Source organism: Notechis scutatus, chromosome 3 (assembly GCF_049901735.1).
Source record: "Notechis scutatus isolate UNSWTSFEM ecotype Mainland chromosome 3, rNotScu1.2, whole genome shotgun sequence".
Taxonomy (NCBI): domain Eukaryota; kingdom Metazoa; phylum Chordata; class Lepidosauria; order Squamata; family Elapidae; genus Notechis; species Notechis scutatus.
Window position 1 is genome coordinate 80,133,604 of NC_142011.1, and position 17,452 is coordinate 80,151,055.

Below are 17,452 nucleotides of genomic sequence, written 5' to 3' on the forward strand. Positions count from 1 at the left end.
TTAAGTTTATGACCTTCAATATTATACATAATACATAACTTCCAATCGAATTCTGCTTGGTACATTCTTATAATACACACTATATTCTTTAAAAAAGAAAGAAAGATTGTAAATGTATGTAATTATAAACCCTCATTCCATTCCAGTTCATTTCTATCATTAATAATCATTAAAATCTTAACATCTTTAACACTTCTTTTCAATTAAATATCATACTTCCTTAAAAACACATATAATCTCCATAATTATTTTTTCCCTTATTTCTCTTCACATATGTTTTATAAATCATTAAATATACCTTTTGTTACATTTATTTATTGACAAGCATTCCACTGAATTACGATAGCTATTTTATCAGACATTTTAATCATACATTGTTTCATATTTTCTAAAATTATTTCTGCTTCTAATATAACCATACTATCTTATGTGCCTTTGCAGAATCCCTTTTTCCATTAAGTTTTCACCCATTATCTCTAAATAGGCCCTGTTTCTCTATATTTTGCTTCTGTCCTTTATAACAGTGGTCCCCAACCTTTTTGTGCCAGGACCAGTTTCACTCAGAAACACTTTTCAAGGACCGGGGGTGTCCGAGTTTAGTGGTTTGCTTGCAGCGTTTCATTATCTGACTAGGTGACATCTGATGTTGTTACCTAGTCGGGTAATAAAACGCCTGCCAGCAAACCACCAAGTTCAGGGAACGCCAATGCCTCCTCATTGCAACCCTGAGCGACAGATAGTCCCTGCAGGACGGCTGAGAAGCCTCGCCTCTCGGCCCTGCCTTCCTCAGCCCCATCCCTCAGGTGTCTCCCTCCCTCCCTCAGCCTCATCCCTCAGGTGTCTGCCTTGTTCCTCTCTCAGTCGCTCTCTCACTCCTCCACCAGCCCAGGAAGAAACTGCTTCAAAGAAGCCGCCAGGGTGGCTTTTCCTGTCGGCGCAGCTTCCCAAAGTGCCCGTTCACCCCCACCCCGCCGCCCACGGTTCAATCCTCCGTTCTGCCTGCCTGCCTTCATTTCTGGTGGTTTCGAGCGCAGCTTCTCCGGCGCCCGGTTCACCTCCGCCCTGCCCCACCCGCCCTGCCGGCTCAAGCTGATTCAATCCAGTGCTCCGTTCTGCCTAGCCTGCCTGCCTGCCTTGGTTTCTGGTAGTTTCGGAGCAGCCGGCTGAGAAAAAGAGGCGAATAGTTATTATTCTCAGCCGAAGCTGCCCAAACTACGCTCAGAAACGAAGGCAGGCAGGCAGGCAGAACGAGCACTGGATTGAACCTGGATTGATTGGCGGCGGGTGGGGGTGGACGGGCGCTTTCGGAGGAGCTGCGCCAACAGGAAAAGCCAGCCCCGGCCGGCTTCTTTGAAGCAGTTTCTTCCTGGGCTGGTGGAGGAGCGAGAGAGCGACTGAGAGAGGAATGAGGCAGGAGGAAGCCGAAGCCACTGAGCCAGAGAGCAGGACAGGCTTCGGTTGCTTCCTCCCTCCCCTTCTCTCATTTGTGTCCTTGATCCCGATCCCAGCAGCATTCACCGAAGGCGAAGAAAGCCGCCATTTTTTTTATTTTTTTCCTTTGCGGCCCGGTACAGAGTGCTCCACGGACCGTGATCCCTGCTTTATAACTTCTTTTCCTTTCTTTCTTCCCTCTCATCTTCTCCTTCCCCTTTTTACCCCCTTGTCTCTCAGGTACTAATTCTCTCTTCTGCATTTCCCTCTTCTGTTGCTTTCTGATTTTATACTTATTTTTCACAACAGGTAGAAAGCATAGGCAGTTAGCAAGACATCCCCAATAAAGGAGTGGTTCTGCAGGTGGTGACCACAGACCACTTCTCAGTTCCTATGCTTTCTGGCTGGTAGTTTGGTCACTTTTTAATGCTGGCGGTGCTTTCACTCTAGTGGTAGCATGAGACGGAGTCTACAACCCACACAAGTGGCTCAGGTAGTGCAGCTCATCCAGGATGGCACATCAATGTGAGCTGTGGCAAGAAGGTTTGCAAGTGTGTCAGCAGTTCCTGCAAGATGAAGGCATTGATGCTATGGACTGGCCCGCCCGTTCCCCAGACCTGAATCCAATTGAGCACACCTGGGACATCATGTCTCGCTCCATCCACCAACGCCACGTTGCACCACAGACTGTCCAGGAGTTGGGGGATGCTTTAGTCCAGGTGTGGAAGGAGATCCCTCAGGAGACCATCCACCACCTCATCAGGAGCATGCCCAGGCATTGTAGGGAGGTCATACAGGCACGTGGAGGCCATACACACTACTGAGCCTCATTTTGACTTGTTTTAAGGACATTACATAAAAGTTGGATCAGCCTGTAGTGTTTTTTTCCACTTTAATTTTGAGTGTAACTCCAAATCCAGACCTCCATGGGTTGCTAAATTTGATTTCCATTGATAATTTTTGTGTGGTTTTGTTGTCAGCACATTCAACAATGTAACGAACAAAGTATTTAATAAAAATATTTCATTCATTCAGATCTAGGATGTCTTATTTTTGTGTTCCCTTTATTTTTTTGAGCAGTGTATAAGACGAACACAATACAGAAGCCTGATGATGGCAGATGAGATTCTGCCGAAATGTTGCTACAACTTTAAAAGCACAACTATGACGTGGGAAAATACCCGAACAAAGCTGAATACCATACATGTAAGTACCCACGAAAACTTTAGAAAACAAATACATACATACATACATACATACATACATACATACATACATACATACATATATATATATCAGTAGTGGGATTCAAATTTTTTTACTACTGGTTCTGTGGGCGTGGCTTGGTGTGTGTGGAGCAGTAGAAGGATACTGTAAAATCTCCAGTCAGAGGTAGCATTTGCTAGTTCTCTGAACCTTACAGAGGCCATCTTGTATATCCTCTAAGAAAGGCTTCCTAGTAGTTTTCCAATGTGAGAATGCATGCAGCTAGCAAATGAAAAAGCCACATGTTATTCCCAGTGTTGGTTCAACTCAGCAAGCTTGGAGAATGCCTATTCATTTGATTTCAGTGTTTAAAGTATTTATGACTTTTACATTAGTGATTAGTACTGTAGCAAGAAATTAATATGAAAGATAATTGAATTTTATCCCCCTGGCTGTCCATGTAGCAAAAAAAGATGCAAATTTGTTTAATTTTAGAAGGTAAGGAATAAGTTGGTAATGGATCCAAAGTTATACCAGCATTTTACCCATGGCAGGGTAGACAATGCATGAGTATGTACCCAAGTATGGGTCTCATCAGCTATGCTTCACCTAGTCCAGTACAATTTGCAAAAGTACTCAGCTAAAGTACTCTGGAAATGTACAATTGCATTTGCATATTTCTCTGTATCATTTACCATTTACAGAGATGGTTTCTTTGCCTGCATGTGTATGGTGTGTGTATGTTGTTACATGTGCTGTGTTAGTGAGCTTATGAGAAACAGATAATTATATGTGTGCTGTCTTCTTTTGAGGTTTGTGGCATATTCCCTTGCTCTAAAATGTACAAATATTTCCTACAAGCTGTTCTTGGTGCTTAATTTCTTGCTTATGTAATACATTCTTTATGTGGTTTGGTTCCTCTATGTGTAAATTATTATTTATGTTCTGATTCTGAAATAGAGCCAATAGTACTGAAACTTGGTAGCAAGATCCTACATATGACAGCTTTATACGTCAGTAGGTAAAGTAATGCCCTCTAGGTGTTTACATGTTTCATAATTTTTAGATAGCATCACTAATAGTTGGGATTTATGGTACTTAACGATTCAAACTATTTGGAGGGCACTCCTACAACTTTGGGTGTAGCCTCCAGTCTTTCCAAAATTTGGTACCAATATATAAATTTGCATTGTTTAATTTGATAGAATATAACTAAATAAATAGAGGATAATCATATTAACTCTATTTAGTGCAATCTATGTTCTGCTCTTGCCTCTAGAATGTCTCTCCCAGGATTAAAATAACAGTATCTCTCTGCTTCAGATGAGTACAGTTTATTCTGTAGTGTATGAGCACAGGTTATTCACCTCTTCATGCTCAGCCTTCCAGATACAGTAATTAAGAACAATTACATAGCATTATGCCCATTTAAAAAGGACAGATTTTTAACTTAAATATTATGTGAAATTCAGTTCTGTTAATAACATTACTATATTCCTTAAGACTGACTAAAATATCTTGGTTTTGTAATTTGATGTTCAAGATAACCATGATTTGTGGGGAGTAAGGAGCAAAGCACTTTCCCCACATCAGCAGAAACTGTAAAGGCATTTGGCAGCAGACAGCTGAGCCAGGCTGAGGATGAAGAGGTGACGTCTACAGAATATAGATCCTCTTGACTTGGAAATCATGTTTGTTTCCACTGTGCTAGTTATGTACCACATGGACATGAACACCAGTATTAAAGAAAACATGGCCTTGCAAATGCTATTTAATTCATTAAAAATCATAATAGCTTCGCACTTTTGAACTAAAGCCCTAAATATCTGCAGCTTCTTTAAACTGAAATGAATAAATTATGGAGCCTGACACTTAATGTTCTTTGTTTGTTCTGTCTTTTAATTCTAAACAAACTGTTAACTTTAATGAAATAGATTTGTCACATACTAGAGCAGAAATATTGTGAACAAAACAGTGAGCTGCATCCAAATAAAGAGAACTGGAAACATTTCAGAAATCAGTATAAGATTAAAAAAACATACACAGTTTAAAGGAGTATTTTCCCATACTTAATTCAGCGCACCACCAAGAAAGCTTCAATGAACCTTTATTTAATGGGATTGGAAGAAGCATGCCCTGTTATTGGTTGGTAGAACTGCCAATCGATGTGTAATGTGTAACAACATGGGGCATCTCCTCACAGAAGGAGGATGGAACTAGAGAGAGGGATTTCAATAGTAAATGAAAGACAAGTCCAAGGGAGCCACAGAATCCCAGCTCTGAAAACACTTTCTTCTTCAAAGTTAAGAATGATTTTATATCTGAGGTTTGCTAGTATTGACCAGGTAAAAATACCTTGCAGAGTTGAACCAGTTTAAAACACATTTTAGCTATTTAATAAAAGTCCATTTATTCCTCTGTTTTGTGTTAACCAAGGGTTGGCAATATTGCACATTTCCCCCATGTTCATCCTAACCATACTATCATGTACAGAACTAAAGAATTTCTAAGGCAGACGATGAGATTCCCCCATTCCAAACAAAAACAATATATATCATAGCATTTGATATAGTAATGCACTCAACATGGGGCTGCCCTTGAAAAACATCTGAAAGCTTCACTTGGTTCAGAAGGCAGTGGCCTGAACAGTTTTACACAAATCTAGATTTGTTTCAATTCAAGGTGCTGGTTATCATCTTTAAAGCCCTGCATGGCTTGGGGACAGGCTATCTGAAGAACTGCCAGTGCCTTTACCCTATTACATCTTCATGACCTACCAGGATTGGATTGCAGCCTATGTTGCAAGTCCTATCTATTAGAGATGTACATCTGCTGGGACCACAAAAAGGGCCTTCCTGCTGGCGGCCCCTTCTCTATCATTACCTCCCTCCCACGATTGTCCCGCATCCTCTTGCTTTTCCAAAAGTCATGGTTTTTATGGCTATGAATGGAGATGGACTTGATCAAGCCTGTGTGGTTAAAGTTCTCAGAAAGTGCATAACTGGCAAATGGAGATGCAGAAGAGAATAGACAATTTTTTGTTATAAAAGCTAACAAACCAGCAACTAGGTGTGGCAAATTTTGGTGAATGAAAAGGCAGTTCCAGTAAATAGGCTTAAGATACAGAAGGATCTTGACAGACTTAAACATTGGGTGCTATCTAACAAAATGAAATTCAATGGTGAAAAAAGTAAGGTTCTACATTTAGGCAAGAAAAAATCAAATGCACAGGTACAGTATATGTGGTACCTTGCTCAATAGTAGTAACTGTGAGACGGATCTTGGAGTCCTTGTGGACAATCATTTAAATGACCCAGCCGTGTGCAGCAGCTGCCAAAAGAGCCGACACAGTTCTAGGCTGCATAAACAGAGGGATAGTGAGGTCTTAATACTACTCTGTAATGCCTTGGTAAAGCCACACTTGGAATACTGCATCCAGTTTTGGTTGCCATGATATAAAAAAAGACGTTGAGACTCTAGAAAGAGTGCAGAGAAGAGCAACAAAGATGATTAGGGGACTGGAGGCTAAAACATATGAAGAACGGTTGCAGGAACTGGGTATGACTAGTTTAATTAAAAGAAATGAATGAAAGGGACTAAGATAAATTTCCCAGAAAATATCAAAGGTAAACCAGTTTTCCTCAATTGCTCCAGACATTATTTTGAAACTGGCAAAAATAACAGTTCAGTTAGCCTTGACAATACCCATACCTTATTAATTGATCAGAAGTGAGAAAAGGATATGCTAAAAATTAAAAGCATCTTTCCCAAGACTGTTGGGCAGCATCTTAAGGTGTATTGTAGTTTAGTAAGAACTGTAATAGGTCTTTTCCAAAACATAATGGCACTATGGCTATGACTCTTTGGAAGTCTAGTCCTAGCTGGGTAGAATGATATGTTTTCCATCTGGTAGTTTCCCTAATGAGATGTTAAATATATTGCTGTTTGTTGATGTCACACAATAGAAATCCACTTGTGAACAGTTTGGTTTGATTACTTATGATTATATATGATCACCCAGGCATCAACAAAATATATCTGGCCAATGAAGGTGAATTAAATCACAGAAACATGAATAGACAGAAAGAAAGAGAATTACAGTGAGAAAGACCAATAATGGGAATCTCAGGCAAAAGACTTGACTGTTTGGAAATGAAAAATAGTACAGTGGCGCCAGGGTGGTACAAATTACTGAAAAGCCAAAACAATAATGACTTCTTTGCTCTTTTTATATACAAATTAAGAGGGGGGGATTTTAAAAGCTTGGCCCTTTCTTTGCCACCTTAATATTTGTGACTTCCTGGATTTTAGCAACACTCATAAGAAGACCTATTAAACTTTCCATTTGATTAAAGAATGAAATGGAAGGAATTAGAAAAAAACAGGATTTGTAATGTCATAAAATGTGATCTAAACTGAGGAATAGAAGAAGGCTGGGCTAATATTTTTTTGTGCAGGGAAAATCAGAATGGAAGCCAGAGTTAGTTAAGTGTTGTGAATCAATAAAAAAAAGTAACTAGCCCAAATGCAAAGCAGGTTTTGAAAGCCTGCACACCTGATTGGTCCTTAAACAACGAACAAGGATTGGTCCATAACAAGTCCCTGATTGGCCAATTTTAGGACACTTCTTATTGGGTATTAGTTGAACTTGTTGCACATATTATTGGTTAATAAGGTAGCAGCCAACCCTATAAAAGGGTTACTGCTGCCCATAGCCTTGCTCTGTTCTGTTCTATCTACTGTTATTAAAGAGTTGAAGTCACTTGTCAGATGTCTGGTCTCCATTATTCGCCAAACTTAACATTAAGAATATGCATTAGGAAAAGTGCAGCAAAGACTGAGAATATTTTACATAATGTACTTATTGTAAATACATTTGGTCATTGTTGTTTAACAAAAAAGCCTTAGACTCATTTTATAGAGAACAAACAGGGTAATCAGAGTCAGAAATTTAATGCAAAACTGAATACCAATTCAGACAAGTATCTTGTCTTTTGTTTCTTTTTAAAAAACACCATGGCCTGACTCAATATAAAATTTTAAAAATAGGCAAATGGTGTGTTTTGGGTTAAATGAGATGGTATATTTGTTTACATGCAAGAGAAAAGAGAGACACTTCTAAAAGGGAGTTAGAGTACTATTAAAATATGGTAGTTTTTTAGGAGAACAATAGGCTTAGTTCCTGCATTCCGGATGGAAAATTGTTAACCATGTGCTGCAATTTAAAAAGCACAACATTCAAAATTGAAAATGGCATCACTGGGAGCACCTTTAAAAATATGTGTGAGAGAGAGAGAGAGAGGGAGGGAGAGAGAGGGAGGGAGGGGAGAGAGAGAGAGAGAGAGAGAGACTCAACTAAAGGGAAAACAGGGGACTGAGGAAGTGCCTGACTCAGCTGCTAAATTCTTTGCCATCGTAACTTCCGAGTCATAGAAATACAGTTGACCTCAAATAATAAATTTCCCTAAAACCCAGACATACTCTTGGCCTTATTCCCAAATTCACATTAGAAACCATTTCTTACTCAAGGATCTTATTCATACTTACTCAACTCCTAAAATGTTTTATCTTAGGTGGCACTTTTAACACACACCCCCGCTACTGGATTAACTGCCTCTTTGCTTTAAAAGTTTCTAGCTAATCTAGTAAAATCCCATAAATATCAAGAGGCTTTGGTTCCTTACATTCAGATAGGAAAAAGACTCAGAAGAAACCACATTATGTCATGGTAACATCCAGACAGAAGCTGGCAAAACACTAGTTTTTACATCTTCTATCAAAGTGCCTGCTGTCCCTGACTTCAGTGAAGTACAGAGCTTTCAAAACAGACCAAGAAAGACTGGAAGACAAAATTACTACCATTTCAGTATACCATGTCCTAACATCAAGACTTGCTGTTCTCTGACCTTCATCAATGCACTGCTTACCATACAAATTTCATATTTCCTTTTCATTCATTATATACACATACAAGGAGGGGGAGGGAGGGAGAGAGGGAGAGGGAAAGGGAGAGAGAGAAAAAAATGGCCAGCTTAATTCTTATCACAAACAGAGAAGTTGCTAGGCTATCTAAAAAGAAAAACACAGGCAAGGCATTTAAATTTTTTTTTTTTTTGCCTGATTGCATTGGAAACAGTGATTTTGTTTAACTAGGGTTGGCTATTTCATGTAAACTCTGTCTTTATTTCATATGTGTTCCTTATTTCAAAAGCTTTTATCCTGCTTACATTCAAAACCAAGAATAGCATGGGTGTAGTTATTACAAATAAGGTATTGCCAATCCTTAGCTAGGGTGACAAACTCAATTCTTCAGTGTGGTATCAGGGACACCAGGGAAGACAAAATTTTCTACTGAGGAGAAAGATTGAATAAAAGAGCTCTTAGCTAATTCATGGCTCTTCCAATTTGGCCAAGAAAAAAAACGAGTCTATTTGTAGATAAATAAGATAAATACACATCTATCTTACTGCTACAAATAAGACTGTTTTTTTAAAAAAATAACTAAGTTCTTAAACAGAAGGCAGAGATGCAGTTCTAGTCTCTGGTTATATTTCTTTTGATTTTGAGTTGGTTACAGGTTATACAGTGTCTACAAAATCCAGCTGCAGCTATGTCTCAAGGACAATTGAGTACAAAAAAAGCAAGACAAATCTGAGGTCAGAGGGCCATTGATAAGATAATAGCACAAGATGTAACAAAAAAAAAAAAAAAATAGACCAGGGTATTCAGAAGACTCAGCAAATTCCCCATATAATTTTTAACAGCTCTTGCATGTTGTAATTGTAGCATCTTCCTTATTAGGTAACAATGCAGCAAACAGAGATGTTTAAAACAAACATGTCAATAATTTTCTTTCATTCAATTTCAACATTTGAAAAGTAAGTTCTAAATGGTATTTGAGAATTTACTAGAAATTGCTGCCTTTGTGAAGTAACCAATAAATTACTAGAATATTCAGTGCAATATATTGAATCGTGCTTTCTGAAACTGACAGGAGCGCTTAAGGTAACATAGGATGGGAAAGTGTACTTTGGAAGTGGAGCAGAAAACACACTTTGAAGTGACTCTGATAGTGACTGAGAGATTAATGGAGATTGAAGTTGTCTGTTTCTGGTGAAGGGTCAACCAGACAGTGTGGATGAACCCAAAGAGTCTCTTTAACCCATAGGCAGGCAGTGCTCTGGTGAAAGACGTATGATAGCTGCTTGCTTCATCTAGCACAGGAGTATCAAACTCGATTTCATTGAGGGCTGCACCAAGGTTATGTTTGACCTTGGGAGACCGGGGTGGGCATGGCCAAGGTGGGCATGGCTAGCCCGACATCACTCATATTGGAGGTGACTGTGGTGGTCCGAGCACTTTATCAGCAAAAACGGGCTCCTGAGCTCTGTTTTTGGCTGCAACGGCTTCCTGTAACCCTCTGCCAGTGAAAACAGAGTTCAGGAGGCCACCCGTGGCCTTCCTGACCTCCATTTTCATTGGCAGAGATACCATGGGCCAGTCCTTTGCTGTTTCCAGGGTGGTCCCATGGGCCAGATCTAAGCACCCCATGGACCGGATCTGCCCCCTGGGCCTTGAGTTTGACATCCCTGATCTAGCACAACTGAAAATTGTCACTATATAGCCAATTGGGTAGCTAAGCTTAGATCATCAAAGTTTGCCAGTTTTCAGCAATTTATCTACCAAGTGATATTGGATGCTCATCTAGGAGCTTAAAAGAGGGATTTCTGAATTCCACAATTCCATAATTGTGAGTGTGAATAAACTAAAATATGGCTATAGCTCAGACTTAGTGATTTTGATGCAAATACTTTTAGAGCTACAGGTACAAAAATCCCAAACTTTAGAGTAGAAAACTCAGAATAGTTATTGCAGTCCTTCAGAACAAAAAGATTGCATGACTGACTTGAATCTTCTTTCTTCTTCATAAGGCATGAAATACTACATCTAGGTATTTAAAGTAACTGATCTTTATGGGACTCTTACCAACAGAATTTGTACAATACTTGGCCTTTTAGGAAGTTGCCTCCTGCTAACAGAATGGAAATTTACTGGAAATTATGATGGAAATTAAAAACATTTAGTTTTTCTTGAGTTGCATTTTTGCTACAATTTGGAATATATTTATTGTGTAGGTTTATAGGACTCACTACTTTCCTGATAAATGTTAACTATATATTTATTACTTTAATTTTGTTGAACATTATTATTTGCATTATTTTATTAAATAGCAACATTGACCACCGTTTCCCCTTGGAAAATCAGTTTATAAACACAATGATAATATAATGGTTGTGGTTGTGATAATGATGGGGTGGAAACTGAAAACTATTCAAGCCTTCCAGAACTCATAATGGTCAGGGTGTGGTCAGGGTAATTTGAATGTGACAACTAAAATATGCCTGGGCATATCATCTAAAGGGCAAATTTACTTCTTGTTGGTTACTTAATACCAAGAAACCACAAGGGAGCAAACTTGTAGACGTTGCTTTTAGTTAATACAGAGAAAGAGAACAGAATCATTAAAGTCATGGGATAATCAAAAGAGTGACAACTCTATTGTATGGGAGTAGCGATAATAAGCAGGGTTTTCCAGAAACAGTCAAACATCAGTCAAAGTTACTATCTTGCTTTCTCCTTTTTCCTGTTCTCCTAAAGCATGTTTTTTGTTTGTAGTCTTATTTAAGGGTTATAATCTGACTGCTTCCGGGACAGAGCCTGGTGGAGCCATTATTTTTTTCTGTTTTTACATTCCCTTTCCTATAAATACAATGATACTGAATCTAGAAACATACTAGTCCCTTCTCTTATATCAACATGACACAATTCAAATACAGTTCTGAGTTGTTATTTTTCTTAGACGAAAGTTTTTCCACCAGCTAATATTTACAGCACATTTTCCTGATCTAAAGAAGAACAAGTCAATGGAACTTTTTAATATTTTTAGAACATTCTCCTTTGAGACCACAAGCCAAACAGTATAGCATTGTGCTAGTACATGAAGCTGAATGTAGACAGACCGTCTACCTTCATTGCAGAAAAATGAGGATAAATATGGAGAAATAAATTTTACATTCAGAATTTTCCAAAACAATACACAGGTTCAACATTAAAAAGATATTACCAAAAAAATAAAGAAGCTACATTTTAAAATGTAAAATTTTCAGTACAAATTCAGTATAATATTATATTATATTACTTTATATTGCATTCACATACATATACACATATGTACTGGATATGCAAACTCTTAAACTATGTTGATCCAACTTCAGATACAAAATACAAGTTGCTTTTTATATTCTTGGCAAAACTTTATGTTTTCCGTAGTTACTTACTGAATTATCAAGAAGCCTATGCTTGAATACAGACTGCTATTAGATCAGGAGTAAAATAAGTTCCCAGAAATCAAAGCAACAGTTATATGTGTGAAATAGAATAGACTCTAAATTACCTAGCAAAAAGAAAGGTCAAATGTGTAATGGCATATAAAAGTGGATTGCTTTGAAAACTGATAGCTCTTAATCAATTAATGTTTTTATTGATATGTAAGAGATATTTCTTTCATATCTGTTGGAAGAAACTGTCACCATAGTAATTTAATATTTTAGCACCATGTTAATAATTCATGTAGGATTCCCATCTCGAACTGTATGAGCTAACTACACTGTAAATACAATGCTAAAAAATGGCTCAGGTCCACTTTTTCTTTATGCTTTGATAATAAAGAGGAGTAAATCACATCTATAATAAAATAACTTCATTTGATAATAGGAAGTTGAAACAATCAAACAATTAAGCTTATTGGAAATTAAAGGAATAATTATCAAGAAAGCCTACAGAGCTTCAGCTCAGAAATGATATCAGGAAGATAATCTGGAAAATGAGTAAAGAATGCAAAGAAGACAAAATACACCAAGGCTTTCTTCAAATATGTCAAAAGCAAAAACAAGACAAAAATGGAGATATTAACAGATGATGAAGAGCAAAGCTTTAGATACAATAGGATTTCATATTGTATTCTCTTTGCAAATTGTTAATGAATCATTTGAATGGCTCTACAATAAGATAAGTTTCTAACTGTGTAGCTAGTCATACTCATTTTCTATTGATAGCTTTACATTCAATATTTTTATTAATGGCCTAGCTATGGTTATAAAATTTGTGAATAACACAACAAGGCTGTGTCTGGACATGTTAGGCTGTGAGAAAGAAGTCCTTTAATAGAAGATATGTAAGATATTACACATGAGCCATCAGTGTGAGAAAATTGCTAGAAAGTCTAAGGCAGTTTCTAGCTGTATTAGAAAAAGCATGACAACAAAGATTTATGAAGTCTTTATTCTTCCCTGCACTGTGTAAAAGTCTGGGCACCTCATTTCCAGAATGACACTGATAGGGTTAAAAAAAGCTATCCAAAGGGAAGGCAAACTAAAGGAGGACATGCCCTGTGAGTAAAAGCTGCAAGAGACTAGATTGTTAAACATGGGGAAAAGAAGATCAAAAGGAGACTTGTCAGTTTTCAGGTGTCTAGAAAAATCCCATAGAAAAGAATGGCAGTATCCCATTGCCATAGAAACCAAGATTAGAAATTAGATACAAGCTGTAGGTACTTAGATTTTGCTCAAAAGTAAGGAACAACTTTCTGGTTGCAATAGCTGTACAGTACTAGAAGAGTCTACCTGAAACGATGGCTTCTTCATCACTGAAAATTTTTAAGACGAGGCTGGACAGCCTCCTCATGCTTTCATTTGTTTTCATGCACATTGCAGACAGTTGAACTAGATGATCCTTGTCATCTCTTCCAATTCCACAAGGCTATGGTTTTATAACACGCTATGTATAAAATGCCAGTGGAGTGTTACCATATTTTCTTCCAATTACTGGACATGATGGTAATATACCTACAAATATTTCAACCACAATCATATTTCCTGCTTGTGGCTCTTGGAGCAGGTATAAAAATGTCTAGACTTGTTCAAATATATAGCCTTCAGTCTCCTTGCTGTGGTTCCATGGAATGTGTAAGGCTCAATGTGTCAGGCTCACTCAGCTGTGAACCAAATATTTTCAAAGAATAAAAAAAGCCATCGCATTGCTAGCATAAAATAAATATAAATATGTACATGGCAATTCTGTATCCATTTATTGGGAAGGATGGTTTATTAAACTTAATGGGACTCCTTTTGGAGAGATTGAAATGTACTACTAAATAACTACCATAATGCACACACTGGAGCTAAAATAGAATTGCCACAATGAACATTATATTTAATATTTCAGGAAGCAAATAAAATACATATATTCGGTCTTTTAAAATATTGGATAATTCAAAGGGACATGGTTTGCACACATACCTTATTATGAAGATAACTAGGTCACAATCTTTCCCAATTTGGACCCTCAAAAGATGTATTGGAATTGTAGTGTACTTGGAATTCTGGGAGTCATAACACATCTGTAGGACACCTTCAGGCAAACTATATAGTAAATGATTATATTAGTAAATGAATATATCAAAGTGAAGATTTTGCCTTGGGTAGCCAAATTCTGTATAGTTAAAAACACAGCTTCATTATTTGACTTCTTTGCTATACCCTATTTTAATCTGATAAAGTGAAATAATCCCTGTGGATTTTACTCTGCTAGTTGTTGCTGATTATAGAGGGCGGTACTCATCTCCATGTCAAAGCCATTGAGCCAGCGCTGTTTGAAGACATTTCCATGATCATGTGGCCAGCATGACATCATGGAGCGCTGTTACCTTCCCACCAAACACTGGTACGTATTTCTTTACTTGAATTTGCATGCTTTCAGATTGCTAGGTGGGTAGGAGCCAGGGTGAGGATGGGAGCTCAGTCTTGAACCCGGGCAGCCAACTTTCCAGCTGACAAGCCCAACCACTGAGCCTTAATCTGATAAGACAACTGTAAAAATTGTCTTCTCCCCAATTTCCCCCAAATCAACCTTCTACCTGTATTTAGCTAAACCAAAAAGCTTTCCTCAAGTATGAAATATCATTATGATTTGGAAACAATCAAGCTAAAAGGTTACCATTCATTTAATTTATAGAATAAAAATAATACTAAAAAAAGCAGGTGTGTGTGCATTCCTGAACATAATCCCTACATCAATAATAGTTCTTAAAATACATATATTATTTTTGGCTGTCTTTCCTATCTTATCAGAGAGGGTGAGATATTTACATTTCTCCTTTTGAGAAACAGTCTAGTTCTTTTCCAAGAACACAAACCCATTTTAAACTGAAGATGATTGACATTGCAAATAATCATTCTTTCCAAAGAAAGCCTTACAATATTTCCGAGGGAATCCCATGAGTTTTTACTCAAAGTATAATGTATAGTGAATGGAAATAGGAAAAAAAAACAGGGAAAATCACTGCCCTGAGTACTTTTAGATGATAAGAACAGTGAGGTAAATGATAATTTTCCATATACTGAGGCTTTAAGAGATAACTTGTATCAGAAAATTCACTATCAAAGATAAAGTGTAATAGAAAGATTGATCTAACCTCACACCATCTGTTATGCTCACACCATATTTTTAATACTCTCATAGTTTAGCTGCAATTCATGCATGGAGATAAATCGGCAGTTGCATGCACATGTATGAACTGGCTCCATGGATGGCTTTTATGTTATCGCCTGCAAGGAAAAGATGATATGCAAATCATGGATATTATCATGACAGTACCTCCTATATAGACTTAGCACCGGATGCAACTATTGGCAATATATTTCACAGTGGCCAAGAAGTACATTTTCAACCTTCTTATAACAATTAAATGAAGAATATAAAATAATCACATCACTTTAGGCTAGAGTCAGATAAGGTTTAGTATTCCTAAAAGACAACATTATTAAGATATTATAAATAAATGTATGGATTTAAAAGCAATACAGTGGGCTGGTGGCAATTTCCCTAACTCCAAAAATATATTAAATAAATCTATGCAAGGTGTTTAGCTATGAGAGTTTTTGGAACTTAAGGAATATTGCCACTGAACATCAATTGTTGGAAAATAATAGCCACAAGGTATTATTTCATTCAAATACTACATGCAGAATTCTGATATCAATCTGGTTGAATGTGGTGTGAAGCAAGATCCCAAGATTAAATAATGCTTGGTCTGATATAGCTCGCTATTTTTTATGTTCTTATTAATAAATGTTTTCATCTGCCTATGGTACAAGAAGAACTTTTGGACATTATAAGGGGAAAGTCATGTTCTTTTTTAATATATATATAGCCACCCAAATTGAAATAAATATGTTAACCAGGCATGAATGTTTTTTCCCATGCAGTCCTCAGTTTCCAGTGTAGCTCTATGCATCCCAGATTGTCCTCTCCTGCAGTCCCCTGGATCCCGACTCTCTAAAACATGAACTCTAATATTCAATTGCTACTCTCAGAAGAAAATTCTTATCTCTAACCAGCAGCTGATTAAAATAATGGGCATTTCCAGATAAAGAGCCTCTCCATCTATCAAGCCTTCTAATTTTAGCAGTACTGATTTCATAAAAGCTGAATTAATTATCTGATTTCCTTCCTGGCAGTAAAGTTGACCATAGTTAATTAGCAATACACAGCAAGAAATAGAAGATAATATTTTTAGTTCGGTATTGAACTGTGTGGTCTTTGGTGTTCTCTGAACTTGGTTGTTTTCTTGAAAACTTTTCATTACCAAACTAAGTAACATCATCAGTACTCCAGTAATAGAGAGTAAGGTTTGCTCTCATTTTATATACTAATGGCTTGCCCTGTCAGTGTTGGTGAGAGTGTTTTGGGTGGTTTCTTAATTGGATAAGAATGTGTGTTTCATTGGATAGAAAAAGACTTTAGTAGAAATAACTGCAACTTTGAAGTTCCACACCCACACAGAAATAATAAGGGCATATCAAAATTTTATACAATTGCAGATCATTAGTTAATGATGTCGCCTGATTGCCTGAAGGTTCATTTCACACCAAAATCACAACTATACCTGTTTTAAAATTTTATTTTAACACTTTTACTTAAACCAATCATGTACTTAACACAACCAGCTTCAGTTAAAGTAGCTTCAGTTTTAGTTAATGTGACTTTCTAAAACTAACAGAGAAGTGGGTACACAATCTTACTCTCTTCTGTCCAATATATTAGCCTTTTATTGATTGTCCTACTCTCCATTATGCAGAGATTTGAAAATAATTTTCTTTGGTGTCAAAGGGGGCCAGGAAAGAAAGTATTATGTGAATGAGTTGTATATATATCTGTCAGTGAAAGAAGACTTATATATTGTTCCATAGTGCTTTAGTGCTCTCTGAGTGGTTTACAGAGTCAGCATATTGCCCCAACAATTTGAGTCCTCATTTTACTGACCTCAGAAGAATGAAAGGTTGAGTCAACCTTGAGCTGGTTAGCAGTGGTCAGAGATAGCCTGCAATACTGCATTCTAACCACTGTGCCATCAAGGCTCTGAAAATAATGTAATATAAATGTTCGGGCTGACTGCTCAGCTCACTGTGAAAGATCTCTGCCCATTTTGGTCTGTGAACATGGTCACAGCTGGGACACAATCCCTAATAAACTTGCTGAGAATCTCTAATTGTCAGAACTGCCACCTCATGTCTGCGTTTTGCCATCCTTCAGTGCCACTCTGCCATGGACCCTGGGTGGGAGGTTGGAAGCGAGAGCAAAACCTTGGGAAAAGGTGAAACGGATTAAACTGATGGAAAGAAGCATGCTTCTATGTCTTCAAGGTTGTTTCTCTGGGAGAAGAATTCAGCTGCAAAACAGCCTACACTCAGAGTGA

At 37.5% G+C, this 17,452-nt stretch overlaps 2 long non-coding RNA genes across 3 annotated transcripts in view; one reads left to right on the forward strand and one right to left on the reverse strand.

Moving 5' to 3' along the window:
* LOC113416334 (uncharacterized) overlaps nt 1–17,452 on the reverse strand; it is an 87,417-nt gene that overhangs the window by 53,672 nt on the left and 16,293 nt on the right. The gene's annotated exons all lie outside the window — the stretch shown is intronic.
* LOC148131249 (uncharacterized) lies at nt 2,518–17,374 on the forward strand. Its single transcript, XR_015748341.1, has 3 exons — nt 2,518–2,637; nt 14,303–14,418; nt 17,290–17,374. It is a non-coding gene; the product is annotated as an uncharacterized LOC148131249 (long non-coding RNA).